The sequence below is a fragment of the Neoarius graeffei genome, chromosome 28, assembly GCF_027579695.1.
Source record: "Neoarius graeffei isolate fNeoGra1 chromosome 28, fNeoGra1.pri, whole genome shotgun sequence".
Lineage (NCBI taxonomy): Eukaryota > Metazoa > Chordata > Actinopteri > Siluriformes > Ariidae > Neoarius > Neoarius graeffei.
The window spans coordinates 5,384,427-5,406,704 of NC_083596.1; the positions used below are offsets into that span (position 1 = coordinate 5,384,427).

The following is a 22,278-nucleotide window of genomic DNA, read 5'->3' on the forward strand; positions in this document are numbered from 1 at the left end:
AGCAGGAATGGCTGAAGTGCCCTTGAGCAAGGCACCTAACCCCCAACTGCTCCCCAGGCTGCTCTGGGTAACGCCAATAATACAATACCACACAGAAAGGTCCTAGTTGGCTGCAAGGTTCAAACCCAGAACCTTCTTGCTGTGCACTAGGTACTCTTTCATATATATAGGCAATATAGGTGCAAGCATGGTTTTAGGAGGAAACCAGGGAACTAAGGGGAAAGCCATATGGACACTGGGAGAACAATGCAGAACTCTGCAGTCAGCTCTGACAGCAGAACCCAAACTGGAGGATGGAATCGGAGACGCTGGAGCTGTGAGGCAGCAAGGCAACCTCCCAATCTGTGCCTGCATGAGATCAGTTGAAAGTGCTCAAAACAAAATCTGTGCACTTCATCACTGTAGCATTAAGCTTTCGTGAAGAGCTTGTCCAAACCCACTTTGACTGACGAGCAGTGGCAAGTAGTCACGAACTAGCATGAAGTTTGCGTAATTGTTACGTATTTACGCATTGTTGCATGACTGGCCTCAAGTGATGGCTTACAGGCTTCGCAAAGGCAACAGAGAAGCCATGAAAAGACTCAGTGAAAACTGAATTCGAAAAAAGAAAAGAAAAGACAGGGTCTGTTATGTCTGCGTTTCTCGGTCCTAAGCAAGTGTGACTCGGCAAAATATTTGCTCTGGTGCGTGTGATGGCCACATCCTGTTTGGAGTGTTTTTGCTCATGGCAGCCATGTTATTTGTTTGGAGCAGAGCTTTTCTTCCTCTCCCTCCATCAGTATGGAGAAGTGCAGCTGGCTTTTATTAACACGAACACACTGTGGTCTCAGCAGTGCCGGCTTTTGCGATGGGGAATAACAGGGTCATGGTGAATTAGACAGATCAGAGCGAGGATGGATGTCGATGCAGGAAGCTGGAGACACTGACGGGGCCTGTTGGCTTGGTCCGCTGTACGAAAACGCAATCATTTTGCTTTTGTGTTGCAAATGTTACTTTTCTGACTGATAACTCTCTGGCTATCTCAGTGCTGATTATACTGATCGAAGGAAGTACTGTCTGTACTTTTGTGATTGCTTTAACACCTGATGTGCACATATGATTGATGGTCTTGGGGGTCTTGATTGTCACATCCTGCTACATGGTCAGTAAGAAGGCATTTAGATTTAATTCAAACCTGATGACCTATTATCATTTATAGCTCATTTAGCACTAAAGATGGTGACAGAATCTACTCATTTCACCCTCAAATAAGAGGCCAAGTATGATGTAAACACTCAAGCTAGTTAGAAATCACGCAATTGCTCTGCTTGACTGAAATACTAGAGATACACACTTATAAAATAGAGAAAATACAAAGGAATATCAGCAGTGTTGCTTTGAATGACAAAGGCAATGCTAGTGTCCTGGTGGTTTATAGATACAGTGGTGCTTGAAAGTTTGTGAACCCTTTAGAATTTTCTCTATTTCTGCATAAATATGACCTAAAACATCAGCAGATTTTCACACAAGTCCTAAAAGTAGATAAAGAGAATGTGGTTAAACAAATGAGACAAAAATATTATACTTGGCCATTTATTTATTGAGGAAAATGATCCAATATTACATATCTGTGAGTGGCAAAAGTATGGGAACCTTTGCTTTCAGTATCTGGTGTGACCTCCTTGTGCAGCAATAACTGCAACTAAACGTTTGCGGTAACTGTTGATCAGTCCTGCACACCGGCTTGGAGGAATTTTAGCCCGTTCCTCCGTACAGAACAGCTTCAACTCTGGGATGCTGGTGGGTTTCCTCACATGAACTGCTCGCTTCAAGTCCTTCCACAACATTTCCATTGGATTAAGGTCAGGACTTTGACTTGGCCATTCCAAAACATGAACTTTATTCTTCTTTAACCATTCTTTGGTAGAACGACTTGTGTGCTTCGGGTCGTTGTCTTGCTGCATGACCCACCTTCTCTTGAGATTCAGTTCATGGACAGATGTCCTGATATTTTCCTTTAGAATTTGCTGGTATAATTCAGAATTCATTGTTCCATCAATGATGGCAAGCTGTCCTGGCCCAGATGCAGCAAAACAGGCCCAAATCATGATACTACCACCACCATGTTTCACAGATGGGATAAGGTTCTTATGCTGGAATGCAGTGTTTTCCTTTCTCCAAACATAACGCTTCTCATTTAAGCCAAAAAGTTCTATTTTGGTCTCATCCATCCACAAAACATTTTTCCAATAGCCTTCTGGCTTGTCCACGTGATCTTTAGCAAACTGCAGACGAGCAGCAATGTTCTTTTTGGAGAGCAGTGGCTTTCTCCTTGCAACCCTGCCATGCACACCATTGTTGTTCAGTGTTCTCCTGATGGTGGACTCATGAACATTAACATTAGCCAATGTGAGAGAGGCCTTCAGTTGCTGAGAAGTTACCCTGGGGTCCTTTGTGACCTCGCTGACTATTACACGCCTTGCTCTTGGAGTGATCTTTGTTGGTCGACCACACCTGGGGAGGGTAACAATGGTCTTGAATTTCCTCCATTTGCACACAATCTGTCTGACTGTGGATTGGTGGAGTCCAAACTCTTTAGAGATGGTTTTGTAACCTTTTCCAGCCTGATGAGCATCAACAACGCTTTTTCTGAGGTCCTCAGAAATCTCCTTTGTTTGTGCCATGATACACTTCCACAAACATGTGTTGTGCAGATCAGACTTTGATAGATCCCTGTTCTTTAAATAAAACAGGGTGCCCACTCACACCTGATTGTCATCCCATTGATTGAAAACACCTGACTCTAATTTCACCTTCAAATTAACTGCTAATCCTAGAGGTTCACATACTTTTGCCACTCACAGATATGTAATATTGGCTCATTTTCCTCAATAAATAAATGACCAAGTATAATATTTTTGTATCATTTGTTTAACTGGGTTCTCTTTATTTACTTTTAGGACTTGTGTGAAAATCTGATGATGTTTTAGGTCATATTTATGCAGAAATGTACAAAATTCTAAAGGGTTCACAAACTTTCAAGCACCACTGTAGCACTATAGGGTTTGGTGTACTTCCAAAACTGCACTGGTGCAAAACTGCAATTAAATATCCTGACTCTTTACGACCACAAATGTTAATGTCTTGTTGAATTTTTCCCCCCCAAGTGTTCGTTCCAAGGAAAGGAAGTAATGTTCCAAGAAAGTAATCATAACATGGTAGGCATATCAGGTGAAAATTCAATCCAAACTGGTCTAATTGAATTCAGAATTGTAGGCAGAACAAAATACTTTTTTTTACAGAATTAAATGTTTATCCTTTCTTGAGATATTACAAATCAAAGATTGAAAAAACGGCTTAATTTTTCAAAAACTGCCATAATATTCTGTATGAGGATCAAATGGTCCAAAATGGGCCCCATTAACCAATAAGATCAAATGTTTTTTTCTTAGTAACTTTATTTTTCAAGATATTTACATAGAAATTGGCAGCACATAGATGGTTATATACTGAATACAAAGTTTGAAAAATCAGTAAAAACAAATTCTGCAAATTAGTATTTAATTAGTATTAATTATGGTAATTAGGTAAAACATTAAATTGGTACACTCAATAAAAAAAAGTATTAAGAGATTATTTCTAATCCCCTCTTTGTGCTCTGTAGACCTTTGTATTTCATAAAAGTAGGGCCTACTAGTGTTTATATGAAAGAATATACGTGATTATTTCTATTAATATTCACAGCTTTCAAGGCAAACCTCGAAAAAACTGTGGGAGCCACACCCAATAAACAATTCACATTAAAGGTCCCATGGCATGGTGGTTTGTTGATGCTTTAAACGGGCTCGTGGAGGTTTCCGGATGTTATATCCGCAGCCTTTCTCGAAATGAACCCTCGGCACGTAGATATAGTCTCCTGGGAGAAAGCCCCATTTCAGCGCTTTTCCCAGTGCGTAGTTTTGCTAATGAGAAGCAGGAGGCGGGGAAGGGTAGAGGGTGGGGGCGGGTCTTATCATTAATATTCATGACATGTAAACGTGTTACCTCTGATTGGCTAACAGCACTGTGACGCTACCTCCAGTGGGTCAGAACAAGCGGATGTGGGTGTCTTACTATGGCGAGAGAGAAGGAACAAACCGCGAAGGGAAAAATACCGCGTGCTGACGTCATTAAGGTGCGATGCGAGGAAATAAAATAAATTCAACAAATGTTTGGGTTTTTACTGAACAAACAAACAAATAAAATGAACGAGTGACTTAAAAAAAAGAATGTGGGTGTCTTTGTAAAAACTGTTTTGATTGGCTATATAACAGAGCATGCTGCATGCTTTTTGGTTTTGTAGCGCAGAGTACCTGGCTAACTGCAGGAAGCGGTTAGCTGCACAGCTAATGTAGCCATTGCAAGGCTAACGTGGCACCGATTTTAAAACACGGCAAAACGACTTAACAGTTATACACTTACTTGTTCGCTGTTTGTGGCTGATGCGGCAGGGATGCTTGGTACGGACCCAGGCTTCAGTGACAGTTGATGTGCAAAACCTGCCCTGTACTGTCCCAAGTTGTGGAAACATTCATCAGGAAAATGCTTCTGACAAACATACACCGTCTTAGGTAGACTCGACGGCGTATTATTGGAGTAAATAAAATTAAGCCACTGCGTCTTCAGGGGCTCTCCCGTCGGCAGTAAAAACAGACTCCTTTCTGTGTTGTCACATCCATGTACAGCGCAACTTCCATGTTTGGTGGCAACTTTTGAGCTGGGCGGGCAATCCATACAGTGGGTGGGAATCCAGAGGGGGGGCGTGGGGATCATCTCCCTTGCTGACGTAGGCAAGGGAAGAGTTTATCAACGCGCCGTTTTGACGCGCCATTCTCAAATGTTGGGCATAGTTTGGTTTACACATTATGAAATTTCTAGCCACTGGGGTGACTTAAGAAGGTCAGAGGAACTCATTTTAACGTTAAAAAAACCTCAGAAAGTGAAAATTTTATGCCATGGGACCTTTAACTGAATTGAAATTGACCGTCATGTTTCTGACTTCCATTTTTTTTAATCTCATTCCGACCACAAAGCTCTCAATATTTTTCATCAAAACAACTCCAGTTATATTCTAAAATATTTATTTATTTACAGGAATCAGTTTTATTTGAAAAAATAAGTAGGTAAAGCTATGAAAACTCACTTCAAAGTCTCCCATGAATCATAACATCAAAACTAGCAGACAGAAAATTTTGCTGAACACTTCATCAGAAACAGTGAGAGCGAGAGAACAACCCTATAAAAGTGATCTGATTGATATCACGAGTAATCCAGTCGGAAACCGATCAAAAGAGAGAGCGAAAGCCTGACTGCTTTCCCGTGACTCAAAAAGAAAAGCACCGGCAATTTCCTGATGTCCTGCAAGCAGAGTTTTTACTCTGTTGTACCGACTTCAACCTGCCGTTACTCCCAAAGTACTGAACAGATCTTAACCAGATACATTTCTTTGGAAAGCAGAGATTATAAGCTTTTTAATGATAGTATTCATGATAGAAAATATTCAAGAGTTAAGCAGTGACAGGTCTGAAAACTTAGATGAGCGTCTGCATGGACAATTTTCACAGTGAGCGTCTGATACGCCTACTGTTAGTTAGCAAACAGCTTGTTGGCCATCACCCAAATTTTAATCATTTACAAACATTATAAAAGAACTGAATGTAGCAAGAAAATGATATCAAGGTTGCCTGTTCATCAGCATCAAGTATGCTAGTTATCTTACATTCAGATTGTTAGTTTGTAAAATTACAGAGCAACTTAACATGTCTACAAGAATATAGCATGATTTCTGCAAGTTAGCCTCCATCCTGCTAGTTAACCAGCTTGTTTGATACCATTGAGGTTTTAATTGTTTATAAGAAGAAGTGAACATAACTACAAGACCAGTTCCTGCAAGCTAGCATTGAGCCTGCTAGTTAAATAAGAACTTAAGATCATAGCATGGTTGCCTGCTAGTTAGCATCGAGCTTGTCAGCTAACTAGTCTAAGATTATACAGGTTTCTCAATGTCCCTCCAGCTATGATTAATGATAGTTGTGTGGAACATCTGTTAAACAAGTTTAGGTCCGAGGTACTAGGTCGTTGGCTCTTATTATCCGAGAAACCTCGAAGCGCTAAGTTACAATAGAAACGATACAAACAGCATCATACGATTTTTGCAACTTGTATTACATTTTCTTTCTACAACCATCAAATACAGACATGTCCAGATTTCTGGCAAAACATAAGGCTCTGTTGAGCATAAGTATCTTGAACATGACGAATGGGTCGTGTTGATTTATTTTGCATCTTTTTTTCCCTCCCATCAATTATCATACATTGTTTATTCTTGTCTGCTCTTTTATTTGAGAAACGAGGCAGATCATAAATTAGTCTTTGGAAGCTATAAAAAGGATCTCTAGAATACAGGATTTACTTTTGAATGGTTTGACACTATCATGTGTCACTTTCAGCCATCCAGTTAACCCTCCCCACTACCCCTTCGTAAAAAAACATGGAAATGAAATGCCAAGAAAGAATGGGAAAACAAATGGATAGTCAAGAACATGCTGTAGTCATTTCCCAGCATTTTCAACTGCTGTGTGGTTTTCTGTTTTATTTCCACCCCAGTGCTCTTCAGGGCCTTTAGTTTTTATCACCTTTCCCTTTTTTATTACCAGGTCTCAATGGTGAATATGTTGTTCTTAGAACATAACTGATGAAAGAAAGCCCGTAAACCATTCCTAGAACCGGGGGATTTTCTGACGCATTCGTTTTAGCTTAGCTTGTAACATGGACTTGGGGCTGCAATTCACAAATCAGGAAAACGGATCCCTGTCTGATGGTTTCTGAAGGAGTTCGACTTAAAACCATTTTCTGGAAAGGAAGCCGTATTTGTGCTCTTGAAATCCTGAAAGCCTCTGGAACAATTAAGATTTCTTTCTATTAATAGATGTGTATTGCGTATTTGGCAACCCCCAGAGAATTAAAAGCGGTAGATCAGGTCGCGTGATGCAGTCGCACCCTTCTGGGGGGTCCGGGGGCACACCCTCCTGGAAATTTGTGAAAAAATGGTGTAAAATGGTGCATCCTCCTGCATTCAGAGTACCATATTTGAAGAAAACTGATCAAAAAATCAGACCAACATACCATACATCACAAAATGTTGCTTGTCACCTCACCTTGATGCTCTGATGACCAAGTCGCCTTGAACTTCTTGTCATAGCGAATCATCTTTTTTTTTTCTTCCTTCAGCGTTTTCATTGTTCGTGATCACCAGAGCATGTCTGGTTTTTCAAATACTGACTCAGTTTGTTGCAACATGTCACCTCATTGCCGATTGGCTAGAGCCATAATGAGAACCAATGGAATGGCGTGATATAATCGAGCGATACAATTTAGATTCAGCATCATTATCAACATCGTGCCATTCCATTCCATTGGCTCTTGGCTTCTTCTTCTTAATAGGACTATTTGACGTTATATCCCTCATCAGAAAAAAATCCCATGCAGGGATTGGCCAAGGATGGCTCACATGACATAAAATAGCTCCACCATTGATTAGGTAATGTATCTCGTGATGTCAAAAAAAAAAAAAAAAAAAAGGAGACATATGAGTCAGTCAAGGTATATCCTGGATATACCATGAGTTCATATTGATGTCACAATTTCAAGCTATACAGCTGAATTGAGTCACAGCTGTGGCTCTGCGAGCGTTTCTGTGTGTGTAGATCTACGTATCATGATCATGCCTAGCAAGGCAGACAACAGCATGGTACATTGCACATACGCAGGTCGAAGGTCACGCCGACGTAAACAACAAACATGGCTGCCTCCAGTGAGCTGATGCCGAGATTCGATTTTCACACTTTTAGTTTGGAATTTTTTGATGAGGGATCTCATCTCATCTCATCTCATTATCTGTAGCCGCTTTATCCTGTTCTACAGGGTCGCAGGCGAGCTGGAGCCTATCCCAGCTGACTACAGGCGAAAGGCGGGGTTCACCCTGGACAAGTCGCCAGGTCATCACAGGGCTGACACATAGACACAGACAACCATTCACACTCACATTCACACCTACGCTCAATTTAGAGTCACCAGTTAACCTAACCTGCATGTCTTTGGACTGTGGGGGAAACCGGAGCACCCGGAGGAAACCCACACGGACACGGGGAGAACATGCAAACTCAGCACAGAAAGGCCCTCACCGGCCACGGGGCTCGAACCCGGACCTTCTTGCTGTGAGGCGACAGTGTTAACCACTACACCACCATGCCGCCCCTTGATGAGGGATATAAATCTAATATACCACGCACTGAGAGGGATTCTCTTCAGTGACTCGTGTAGTATGGTTTTCTTCAGGGCATGTCACCTCAGAGAATCCATAATTTCAACCGGAGCCTCTCAGTACATGGTATACTTGATTACTGTGTCTTTGTATCCCCTGTGCTGAAAACAGCTGAAGCAAGATCACAAGAGTGAACCCAACAGTGTTCATTGATTATTTTGTAATTTTGATTTCATTTCCGGTTGAGAGTACGCTGTGTGCATTTTGGCTGCCACTGCTCACTGGAGCATTTTTATTTTTCATCCTTTTGTTTTTCTTTTTGTGATTGCATGATCTGATGTTTGTCTGCCAGTTGTGGCATAGCTCCGGACCCAGTTTTGGGCATCAGTTCTCTTCAGGCCTTGGGCCACCATGGGTGATGCCTGTGCTCCTCACTATGGACTGCAATGAGCTAATTGCTTTCTTTAACATCAGGGTTATCCAGTGTTCTCTGCGGTGGTGCTCCTGTGCTTGGTGCGGTGTTCCGAGCGATGTTGCCCAGTGGCGTCGCGGTTGCAGTGCAGGCGGTTTGGGAAATACCAACGCTCTTTGTGGCGGTGCTTCTGTGCTCGCTTTGTGGATCCATAGTGTGGTGTTCTAAGCGATGTTTCCCGGTGGCAGTGCAGGCGGTGTGGGACATACCTTTGTGCACCTTTTGATCGGATTGTAGACAGCTACACTACTGCAATAACATCCTGACCCTCTTTTGGTGGACTTTTTTTTTTTTGTAAATGTAAAGCGACCTTGGGTGTGAGAAAGGCGCTATACAGGTAGTCGTCGGCTTACGACCTATGCGACTTACGACCGATCGACTTTACGACCGTCTGGTTACGACTGGCAAGTGTTTCCCAGCTGAGCTAGCTGAGCATACGACAGTTTCCGCCCCAGCTCCAGGCACATGCGCAGTCTCTCGCGCGCGCCCTCGCGCACTCCGTCATACAGTTTCCGCCCCAGCTCCTGGTTTATGAAACGAGCAAATCCTCCCGCCAGCCCGAGCGCTGCAACAGCTGATGATGACGTAGACGACCCACAGCCAAGCACCAGTGATGCCAGCGGTCACTAAGTTTTGTATTTTGCTATGTTTTACATTTGTATTTTGCTATGTTTCAAACTAAAATGTTTTCTATTTTTCACACCTGTATTTTGTATTTTTTGTTTTGCACATATTAAACGAATTGTACTGTACGCAGTGTAGTACGCAGTGTTTGACTTAAACCAAATAATGAGCCGAGGTAATGAAATAAGAAAATGTTGATAAAATAAGACTTTAAGACGATTACAATATCATTACACATCACAATATACTTACATTCATTTAACACAGGCCGACTTACGACCAGATCGGTTTACGACCAGTTAGTCGTAACCAAACGCAGTCGTAAGTCGACGACTACCTGTATAAGTTGAAATTATTATTATTATTATTATTATTATTATGCAGTACTGGGCGGCACGGTGGTGTAGTGGTTAGCGCTGTCGCCTCACAGCAAGAAGGTCCGGGTTCGAGCCCCGTGGCCGGCGAGGGCCTTTCTGTGCGGAGTTTGCATGTTCTCCCCGTGTCCGCGTGGGTTTCCTCCGGGTGCTCCGGTTTCCCCCACAGTCCAAAGACATGCAGGTTAGGTTAACTGGTGACTCTAAATTGAGCGTAGGTGTGAATGTGAGTGTGAATGGTTGTCTGTGTCTATGTGTCAGCCCTGTGATGACCTGGCGACTTGTCCAGGGTGTACCCCGCCTTTCGCCCGTAGTCAGCTGGGATAGGCTCCAGCTCACCCACGACCCTGTAGAACAGGATAAAGCGGCCACAGATAATGAGATGAGATGAGATGAGATTATGCAGTACTTTCTAGAACTAAAAGCAGTAGGCGGTATTCACCTGTCAAAAGCCAGGTGCGACTACCATGTGAATCGGTAGATTTGGCAAGTACCGTATGGAAATGCAAAAAAAGTAACACCATGACATTTTTATCCTTCAAAAACAGTTTGGGTTTGGGTTCTACATAGCTTTCAACATTCCTGAAGAACCATTTGGATTTGGAAATGGAACATTTAAAAATGAGAATCAGGATGAATTATGTAATTAAAATAAAGTGAAACCTCATGATTTCCTAAGCCTTGTTATTTTTTTTTTTTTTTTGGGGGGGGGACTTATTTATTTGTTTGTTTATTTATTAGAGTTGCACAACACAAAAGGTCAAAAGAAGCCATGGTGAAACTTGGAATGCTCACCAACTTGAAATAGCTTGAGATATGCAAGGATGCACTGTACTAGTCTGTAGCGGTGCTATCAGTGACAGCCTCTCTGTCCTTCGATAAGATCTCCATTTGCGTAAAGTGTTACGTCGTCGAGAACTCTTAGCCTGCTCAATGGCGCGTTTTCTAATCAGTAAAAGATAGCATTGCTACTGCTTTCTCATTCAAACAGATACATTTTCTGTCCTTGCTCGAGAAAAAAAACAACAACACAGCATCGCATTTTTTTTTTTTCAGTGAAAATTCTTGTGAAATCAAACGACCAGAAAGGGCTCTTCTGGCCACTGGAAATAAAAAGTAAAATATGGTGGTTAAAATGATGACTTGCTCGTTTGCAGAGGAGCAAAGGTATCCTCGTGTTCATCATTGAACTTTTGGTACAGCTTAGTATCTATAAATAAATCTTCCAAGAAGAGATAAGTTGAATCTCGTGGTACTGCAAAACATCATAAACCAGGCATGAGCCATGCTGTGGCCGGAATTATGAAGTGTTGCATAAAGCATGTGCTCCAGACATGTACATTAAATCCTGAATGTTTGAACCAAATACAAAGAACGTTTACACTGTGTTCGGAGTGTACACGAGTGATCTCATGACTGGGGTCCCATTTTACCTTAATATACTGTATAAACATTAAAATACTGACACAGTTAACAGTTATTCCATGAAATCGAGTCGTACATGAGCCGATCGCCGACGAGGCGCGTAGCACCGAGTTGTCTATAATCCATGTACGACGAGATTGAGTGGAATAACTGTTTTATTCTAGCCACATTCACTGGATTTTAAGAAACGGAGCATTTTTATTTTTATTTTTTGCAAATTCGCTAAATAAAAACTTTATACAAAACATCCGACAAAATAATTTCTGCTTAGACTGTAAACAAACTGGCAAAATGACAGGAGCAATTTGTGAAAAATGCGATAATAATAATAATAATTCTTGAAAAATTAAAAAAATACATTCTCACCATCAAATACTTTAATACCACATTTTGTTGCTTTTTTATTTTTGTATTTTGGGGGGTTTGCTACTTCTTCTTCTTCTTCTTTTGGGTTTTTTGGTGGCTGGCAAACGTGCATTACCGCCACCGACTGGGCTCGAGTGTGGAACATATGGGGGGGGGGGGGGACAAACACAAAAACCTATATTATTTTCACTATTTCTGATTCTTTTAAATACCTGATAACAATTTTTAGGGTTTTGTTTTTGAGTAGAGTTTTTATTTTGTCCTCGGTTGGTTCAGCAACACGCTCCGCCATTTTGTTTTTCTCTCCTCATGATATGTGAGTTGATAGCCTAGTAATAGAGTAGCCAATCAGAGCACGCGATTGCTCATATCCAGTGAATGTGGATAGAATAATAGCTTTTAGTACAGTATTAATGTCTGAATCCTTTTAATTTCTCATGCTTGAGACCGGGTGGTGTAGTGGTTAGCGCTGTCGCCTCACAGCAAGAAGGTCCGGGTTCGAGCCCTGTGGCCGGCGAGGGCCTTTCTGTGCGGAGTTTGCATGTTCTCCCCGTGTCCGCGTGGGTTTCCTCCGGGTGCTCCGGTTTCCCCCACAGTCCAAAGACATGCAGGTTAGGTTAACTGGTGACTCTAAATTGACCGTAGGTGTGAATGTGAGTGTGAATGGTTGTCTGTGTCTGTGTGTCAGCCCTGTGATGACCTGGCGACTTGTCCAGGGTGTACCCCGCCTTTCGCCCGTAGTCAGCCGGGATAGGCTCCAGCTTGCCTGCGACCCTGTAGAACAGGATAAAGAGGCTAGAGATAATGAGATGAGATGAGATATATGTTATCAGTGATACTCGCCTCATTTCTTGCAAGCATCACCAAGCTGTGAGCAGCATCAGGGCCTGGAGTATTCTGGTTCCCAATTTAGTTTACTGTGTTTTGTTCAAAATTCAGTGCTGTGAACGAGTTCCATTTTCAAAATAGTAAGAAAGAAAGCACTTGTTCATGAATTGTCTTCGAAGTATTATTTAGTACTAATGAGCACATTTTGTTTCACAAGTGTAGTGTAAAGCCTCTAAAATAAATAAATAAATAAATAAATAAAGCGAATAGCAGAAGTTTGATATCGGCTTCTCGATATATCTGCCAAAAAGCTCAAAAAAAACTTACAAAACCTTTCATTTGACCTTTAAGAAGAACCAAACAAAAGCTGTGATCATCAAAAGGTCAATTTTCTTAAAATAAACACCACTTGATATCGAATCGGTAGCCTTGGCGAAGCACGAGGTGAATTTCGTTTATCTTTTTATCTGCTGATTATCTTCCGATACTATACGAGGTTTCTCTTATTTCGTTTCTTGTTCTGACTGGTTCCAAAGTTTATCACGAAGTAGAACGGGTAATCGAACTCGGTCAGGATAAGTGCTGATTGGTTACGAAGTTTCTCTATTGTTACACTCATTCTTACAACACGATGACATAGTGGCTACTGCCTCGCTTCGTGTCTGAGGCAGTAGCCACAAAAATATACACTCTTTCATTCTTTTTTTAAGTAATTTTCAGTCATACTGACTGACAAGGTCATGTTACTAATTTAGGTAAATTATTAATTAAAAATATATATAAACAAACAAATAAATCCATAAATACAGTACCAGTCAAAAGTTTGAACGCACCTTCTAATTCAACGTTTTTTTCTGTATTTTTATTCAATAAAAGATACTTCATATCTTGTATTTATAATCACACTATCCGTTATCACCCAGATGACGATGGGCTCCCTTTTGAGTCGGAGTCCTCTCAAGGTTTCTTCCTCATGACGTCTGAGGGAGATTTTCCACACCACTATCGCCTCAGGCTTGATCATCAGGGATAAATACATTTATTCAGGATAAAATTAGTTCCTATGTTTAAAGTGTTTATTGCTCTGTAAAGCTGCTTTGCGACAATGTCTGTTGTTAAAAGCGTGATACAAATAAACTGACAATTTGGCTTAAAGTAATGATGAATGGCGTTTCTTTTTACTTAGTCGAGCGGTTCTTGACATATGTCTGGATTGCTACAGTTGTGGATGGAATGGGGCTATTTAATAGGGTATTTTTAGGATTTACTCTTTACTGTTTGATCTCAGACACATTAAGAAGGTAAGAAACTCGTCCGCTAATAATTAACTTTTGACGAGGTACGCCTGTTAATTGAAAAGCATTCCAGGTGACTACACTCTCAGAAAATAAAGTACATTATTGTATCTTTAGCGGTACAACAGCTTGTCGCTGGATCAGTACCCCCTAAGGTACTTGTTGTGTGTACCAGTTGTATACTGATTAGGAACATATATGTACCTTTCTGACCCTAAAAAGGTACACATACTTTGAACTCCAGTACTGAGCCTGAGGGGGTACATTAGCATACATTGTCACTATCCATCTGGAAAATGATTGTTTTATCAGATCAAGTTCAAGAAACGGCTCAGCTTCAAATACTTGGAAGATCTAAATCAAATGCTATGGAGGTGAATTCCAGGGAATACGTTGAATTCCAGTTCTGAGCCTGAGGGGGTACGGTACATTAGCATACACTGTACGTTGGGGGACAGAAATGGACTCCTAATGTACCCCTGTTTCTGACAGTGTACCTCATGAAGCTGGTTAAGATAATGCCAATAGTGTGTAAAGTGTCATCAAGGTAAACGCTGGATATAGGGTGACCAGATTTCCCTAGTCTGAAACCGGGACACTTTTGCACGCGACCATGCTCGTGCACGCACACCTTTTTTTTATGTAAACGTGACACTCAGAGAGGTGCTCTTATCATTTTGTTGAAGCTCACATTTATCAACATCTCACATGAAATAAAACAAACAGGCATTTTGTTATCTAGTAGCATAGTGGTATACAGATCAGTTAAATTATGATCAGACAACAGATTTTGTAAAGGCTGAGAATAGGCCAGGCTATGTCCATAGGCCACCGACGAGTGGCCTAGTGGTAGCGTGTCCGCCTCTCGATTGGGAGATCGTGAGTTCTATTCACGGTCGGGTCATACCAAAGACCATTATAAAAATGGTACCTACTATCATCTGGCAAGGCACGCTGCAATACAGATGTGCATGGGGAGTTAAACTCTCGTGGTTACCAGAGGACTAGCCCCCCACTGTAACCCTAGCTACGTAATAGGCGAGAGGCCGAGGGCTACGGAAACGGAGATCGGTGCCGCCCGATGCGCCACCATCAGAGTTGGGCCTGGTTAGTACTTGAGTGGGAGACTGCCTAGGAATACCAGGTACTGTAGGCACGGGAAGGACTTTGACTTTTTTTTTTTTGATGTCCATAGGCCAAATTTACACTGATTTATTTCACCTGTTTGTGAGAACACCAAGAAGAACGCATATGCACATGTAGGCTATATCTCTAAAATTGTATGCACTATAGCATGAACTTAAAAAGTAGATATGTGACCTCAACATAGCCTCGGTCAGAATCAACCTTACTAACCATTCCCCACAACTGAATGAATAAAGCAAGAAGATGTGGACAAAAGTGAACACTTTAATGGAAGTGAACAAGCTGTTCAACACAGCAATATGGCCAAACTGTCAGAATGGTGTGTTAAACAGAAACAAAAAAAAGACACAAGTGATTTGAGAATATATACTACGGAAGCCGAGAGAGGCCCTTCATATAATCCTTTTTTTTATTCACCTTGTTATCCCGAGATAACGACATAATTAATTCAGGATCTCGAGAAAACAACACAATTAATTCGAGATCTCGAGAAAACAAAACCGTTATTTCATGATCTCGAGTAAACAGCTGAGAAACGGTTCATTCAGGTGCGCCAAGAGACTTGTGATATGCTGACTTTGGGGCTATTTCTCATTCTGTATAGACGCAACTTTGGTCATTAGAATGTCTGGAATAATCGATCACCTAATAAGGCAATATTTTGATCAGGGGTTGACACAGGGAGAGATTGCATTAAGTCTTTTAATAAGGGATCATTTCAAAATTAGTCTGCGGCACCTCCGGAGAAGACTGGCCCGGCTTCGTCTCTACTGACGGAGATACAGTGATCCAGCTGAGATCATGAAATAATTGCTTTGTTATCTCGAGATCTCAGAATAACGGTTTTGTTTTCTCGAGATCTCGAATTAGTTGTGTCGTTATCTCGGGATAACAAGGTGAATAAAAAAAGATTATATGAAGGGCCTCTCGCGGCTTCCGTAAATATACACTCAAACAAAACAGCAGTAAAGGAGGAGAGGGGCGACAGCCCGAGGAAAGCCCACACAGGAGCGCACAGCATTTGCAGCATAGGCTACCCAACTCAGTACAAGAACAAAGCACTTACAGTGTGTGCAGTCGGCTTCGTGCGCATTGTTCTGCACCTCTCGGAGGAAGGGGTAGGTGCCCTGTAAATCTTTGGAAAAGGTACATTTTCTTTTCGGCATAATTGCTGCGGCATTACTGCTGCTAGCTGCTAGACAAAGAACATTCGCGCCAGTTAATGTTTATTTTATTGTTGCATGGCAACACGTTCTGTTGTCTGGAATAATGTGGCTAAATAAACACCCATGCCACAGGGCCAGGGGGCGGTAACCAGGAAAGTTTGCGATTCCTGTCAATTCATCAAAACAGTAAATGCAGACATTTCTCCGCTAATGATTCCCACGCTGCTCAGTCGCAAACGTCGCGAGTGGCGAAAACCGGGACATATCCGTGTCCCGACAGACTTTTGTCGGGACTCAGGACACACAACCCCAAATCGGGACTGTCCCGGTAAAACCGGGACGTCTGGTCACCCTAGCTGGATACGATGAAAAATCTAAAATATCAAACATTTTGTTTAACACTTTTTTTTTTGTTTACTGCATAATTCCATATATGTTCCAGATGTTATTTCATAGTTTTGATATCTTCAGTTTTGTTCTACAATGTAGAAAATACAAAATAGACAAAAACCTGTACATATACTGTATTGTAGGCAGAGGTGGACAAAGTACCCAACTTCATTACTTAATTCAAAGCACAGATCCCGCTGGTCAAATGTTACTCCGATATAAGTGAAAGTTGTCCACTCAAATTTTTACTTAAGTTCTGAAGTACTTGCTTTTAAAAATACTTAAGTATTAAAAGTAAATTTTCTGTCAACACATCGTTGTATTATTGCCACAACGCTTACAAACCCTAATGCTGCTACCAAAGACAGAAATGTGAATTCACAAAATGACCACATGCTGTGCCATCATGGTGGTTTAATGTTAAGCTAGCTAGTCAGTAAAACTCCACCTGACATGCTAGCAAACTCTTTTCAAACTTGAAATCATATTGGGTAGCTAATGCTACTAGAAAAGAACGTTTTCTACAGTTTGTTTATTTGGCAAGATGATGCTAAAACACATTTCTGAAAGAACTTCAGATGAGTTAACGTTACTCATGTTCGCATAACTCTGTTTTTACTGTACATGCTAACTAACAGTGTCCAAGTTAACTAGCTATGTGTTAATGTTAGCCATGGACAAGGCTACGGCAACTTGGTGGGCAAATCCATAGAAAGTCATTTGACTAACCAGACTGCATAGCTATTGCAACATTATTGCAAGCTCTAAAAGCTCAGACAACTTTTTACAAGCTTTCTCTTGGAATAAAATGTTTACATACCTCAATATGCTTCGACAGATTGGATGGTGAGTTTTTGTAGGCTGTGACGTGGTGCGATTTTGGTAAACAAAGCAAACATTTAAAATGAAGCAAATCTTTAATCCTTTCAGAAAACTGAAACATGAGTTCTAGGTATGGCCATAGGTGCGTCCATTCCCCAGAAGAACCGCCTCCTTCCGTTCTACCATCAACTGATCGTGTTCAGATAATGCTTCTGAGAAATCACTGAACTTGATTTTATACAGTCTGTATATGGACATGACGTGACCCTAGTGATTACTGATACGCTGTCTCAGTGTCACCTGTGAAAAAATCAATCACATTTTAGAAAATAAAATAAAAAAACATCCACTTTCAAAGCTGCTTCATAGTAACGAGTAACGAGGACCTTGATAGAAATGTAGTGGAGTGAAAAGTACGATATTTGCCTTTCTAATGTAGTGAAGTTAAAGTCATAAGTTAAAATAATAATAATAATAATAATAGTCAAGTAAAGTACAGATACTCAAAGTGTATTTGAGTCCAGTACTCAAGTAAATGTACTTCATTACTGTCCACCTCTGATTGTAGGGGTGTACAAACTTTTGACTGGTACTCTATAGACCCTTTTCACTCACGTGACCTTCGTAAGCGCGACCGCCATTTTGGACATGAAGAAATAACGGTTCATGGCACAGACCCTTTAAGGCCCGGTCACACAGCGCTTTACGGCTTTATCACGGCCAAAACCCGTCAAAAAGTGCTCTCCCGTGAAGCAGACGATATTGTTCGTGTTGATGTCGAAGTTAAGACGTGTTACAGTCGATATACAGACGTGACAGGACGCAGGGGAAAATCGGAACGGCGTCGGACGCGGCAAAAAGTTTTGGACTGCTCAAAACTTTAGACCGCGGACAACCACGGCCGGCACACGTGGTAAAGACGTGCAACACAGGTGAAAAACACGTGATAATCAGTGTCCCGGCCGTTATTAAAACTTGGGGAGACGTGGTAAGACGCGAAAGTTTGGCGGTCTATCACGGGCAGAGCACGGTCATCGGACGGGTGTTACGCGTTGGTATCACGGGATATAGCGTGTGTTTAGCGGCTTATCACTGAGAAATGGATTTTTCCGCGTACATAGCACTGTCTAAGCCCGTTAAACGACGTCTCAAACAAGTTCTAAATTCGATTGATCACTGTCTAATCACTTCTGCATCACTTCTGATTTGCGGCATGTAAATACCGTAATTTTCTGAGACCTCGGCACTTGCAGTCTAGATGTCAAGGGGTGAACATGAACCCTCAACGCTGTGATGTCCTCATCTTAATGCTCCAGCACCAACAGAACCAACTGATACAGGCTCAACATATCCTACCGCTTTTATATGCGCAGCAAGCCGCTCTTCCAACGACGCTGAGCCGCGGTTACCCGTGATTTGGCAGTGCTATGGCAGTGAAACAGCCGCCGACGGCCATACCCCGTACAAAGCACGGCAAAGCCAAAATTGACCAAAAATTACCACTTACGACCACGTCCACCAGATTTTTGTATCTTTTTGTACGTGATATAGACGCGGAGTGCTGTGTGACCGGGCCTTTAGGTTCTCGCTCATCTAGCTGCTACAATGACTGCTTAGACTGCAACAATAATACCTAACACACATTTAAGTATCCGTCGTAAAGACGTGAAACTCGTCGAGTGACGAATGTGTTCATTGATAAGCTAACACAATCTAAAAGTAGACATACCATCACACTGCCCTGGCGCTGTGTACAGTTTCCCTTCTATGGTTTGTGCACTCACTATTTGCCATTACTCTCTCCAACCCAGTGTTCGAACTATGCCGATATTTTCGGGGGGTCCCTTTTTTTCCCTTGGGGGGGAGGGGGGGTGCTTGCGCTGGTCTCAGAGTGCGGATCTCCAAACACATGAGAAGCCTATCTTATGCACATATCACGCGGACTCCACACACGCATCACGTCTGAAGTCATAACTCATCAGGGGAAATCGTGTCTGCATTGGCATGTTCAAAAAACAACCTCGCGTAAACAATGATACCACACGCAAGAAAAAAAAAACAGTCAGGCTACTCAACACATCTGATCCACAGCAGCACCAAAGCATCACTGGAAATCATGTCAACAACCAATCTTCCATTTCAACACGCGTCAACAAACAAATGGCACCACAAACATGAACGAATCGGTCAGACTACCGATTCCAAACCCACAGCAGACGAATAATTAAATGCATCTTACCTTAAAGCAGAATCGACCACAAAGGAAGTCTGTTGGCACACTTCCTTTCTACTAGTTTGTGTCCCCAACCTGGCAGCAGCAGTCGTTGTCATATCGGTTTATTTTATCTTTGATGTAAACACAACACTTCGGATATGCAAATGCTTCCCGTTACATACGATTGCTATGTCAATAAACATCATTTTGCCAATATTTTCGAGACCATCCATCTTCTCCGTCGGTCAGCATCTGTCGGGATCCGATAAAATGATAAATCTTGCCTTGTGTGTTGATGGTTACTACATCCAGGTGCACAACAATATAATGGCATGATGGAAGTCTTGCTGAAAGTAAAAACTTTCTTTGATGGCTATATTCCTTTCGATGCTTCGCCGTCGTTCCTCGTTGTTGGCTGTGGTAGACTACTGGTAGTACATGTCCAAAATGGCGGCCGCGTTTGTCGTGACGTCACGTGAAAAGGGTCCATACACTGATGTAATGTGGCTTTACTGTGGCGCTCCAACCCATGGAAAAGCAAACCAGTTCTTAAAAGGTTCTCAAGTTCATAATTCGCACCTAGATCATGTTGGTGGAATTGAGGTAACACTGAGGTAAAATTTCCATTTTTAACAATGTATTCTTGACTGTAAAAGATGATCTGAGTGCAGTTTTGTTTTAATCTTTCCAGAAATTATTGCATGAAACCAGAGTTCGGTGCTCTGCAGGGTCCCTGAGACATCACTGTAACTTCAGACATATAACATTAATATCACAAATCATTGAACAGATCCTAAATGGTGGCGACCGCGAGACTGCTCTTTGCTCAGATGTGGAAACAATTGGAAGAAAAAAAACCACTCAAAGCAGGGAAAGTAATTTGGATTTGAACATAAAACCTGATGACCCTTTAAACCATACCTGACCCTTTCCAATTGAGTTGCTATTATTGACAAGCTCTTGGTGGAATTCTTCCTGACTCCATAAAACTTGAATGGACGCTTGCTAAGATACCAGTGCAGTCCATGAGGTGGGTTTCATTCTTTTTTTTTCCCTTTTTGCCCCTTAGGAGTATTCCTACACAATTCCTCCATGACTATCTATACTGTAAAACAGTTCTTTATTCACTATCCATCTGGAAAATAATTGTTTTATCAGATCAAGTTCAAGAAATGGTTCAGCTTCAAATACTTGGAAGATCTAAATCAAATGCTATGGAGGTGAATTCCAGGGAAGTCATTCCTGGAAAACTTGCTTTATTTACATTTCTTTATTATTATACCCCGCTCTGAAGGAGGGGAGTATACTGTTTTTTTACCTCTGTCCATCCATAGTTCCGTCCATCCGAAACACCCTTTTTCTCAGCAACTACAAATCTTAGCCACTTGGTACTTGGTACCAAATTTCAGCTTGGGGTTCTATACCATGTATACCATTTTCAGGTCTGTCCCACATCGACTTCCTGTTTACCAACTGAAAGTATTTACGAAACATATAGGGTGGATTTACAAAATTTTCGTAACACTTTTCTCAGTAACTACAAATCACAACTGCTTGATATTTGGTACTGAGCTTCAACTTGGGGTTCTATACTGTGTGTACCGTTTTCAGGTCTGTCGCACATCGACTTCCTGTTTCCCGACTGAATGTATTTACGAAACATATAGGGTGGATTTTGACGCTATTTCAAGAAACAAAATACTATTTCAAAATGCCAGTTTACCAGGATGCTATCTGAAATCCCTGGGCAGAGACACTGCTCTTTACTTACTTGTTTCAGGGTTTTAATTATTTGTTGAAGTCAACATTCATAATAAGTGTCCTATTCCTTTGATTGCTTGCATTCTGATATAAGCGAGAGCGGGGGACGTGAGCAGTAGCTCACAGTTGATCTTGTTTACCACAGTGCTGGGCTTGAACACTAGCACAGCTGCAAATCGCAGGTTTACACGGATGCGCCTGGTCTTATGGCTTAACGTTTCTATGGTAACAGCTTGCACAGGAACTTGTACAGTACCTCTCTAGCCGCTTTATCCTGTTCTCCAGGGTCTCAGGCAAGCTGGAGTCTATCCCAGCTGACTATGGGCGAAAGGCGGGGTACACCCTGGACAAGTCGCCAGGTCATCACAGGGCTGACACATAGACACAGACAACCATTCACACTCACATTCACACCTACGCTCAATTTAGAGTCACCAGTTAACCTAACCTGCATGTCTTTGGACTGTGGGGGAAACCGGAGCACCTGGAGGAAACCCACGCGGACACGGGGAGAACATGCAAACTCCACACAGAAAGGCCCTCGCCGGCCACGGGGCTCGAACCCGGACCTTCTTGCTGTGAGGCGACAGCGCTAACCACTACACCATTGTGCCGCCCAAAATCACTGTGATAACGTGGATTTTCCACAATAGATAAAGTATGAAAGTATAATGAACAGTTATTCCACAAAATTGAGTCGTACATGACGGCTATAATCCATGTACGACAAGATTGAGTGGAATAACTGTTTCATTCTATCCATGTTCACTGGATTTTGAGAAACAAAGCATTTTTATTTGTATTTTTTTGCAAATTCGATAAATACAGTGCCTTGCAAAAGTATTCATACCCCTTGAACTTTTTCACATTTTTCCACCTTACAACCATGAACTTAAAAGTTTTTTTAATTGAGATTTTATGTGATAGACCAACACAGAGTAGCACATAATTGTGAAGTGAAATGAAAATGATAAATGGTCTTCAAAATTTTAAACAAATAAAAATCTGAAAAATGTGATGTGCATTAGTATTCAGCCCCCCTGCGTCAATACTTTGTAGAGTCACCTTTTGCTGCAGTTACAGCTGCAAGTCTTTTGTGGTATGTCTCTACCA

The 22,278-nt window shown here is 41.7% G+C and overlaps 1 protein-coding gene across 1 annotated transcript in view; it reads left to right on the top strand.

The window, feature by feature from the left end:
• LOC132875498 (astrotactin-2-like) overlaps positions 1-22,278 on the top strand; it is a 908,673-nt gene that overhangs the window by 856,710 nt on the left and 29,685 nt on the right. The window lies entirely within an intron of this gene.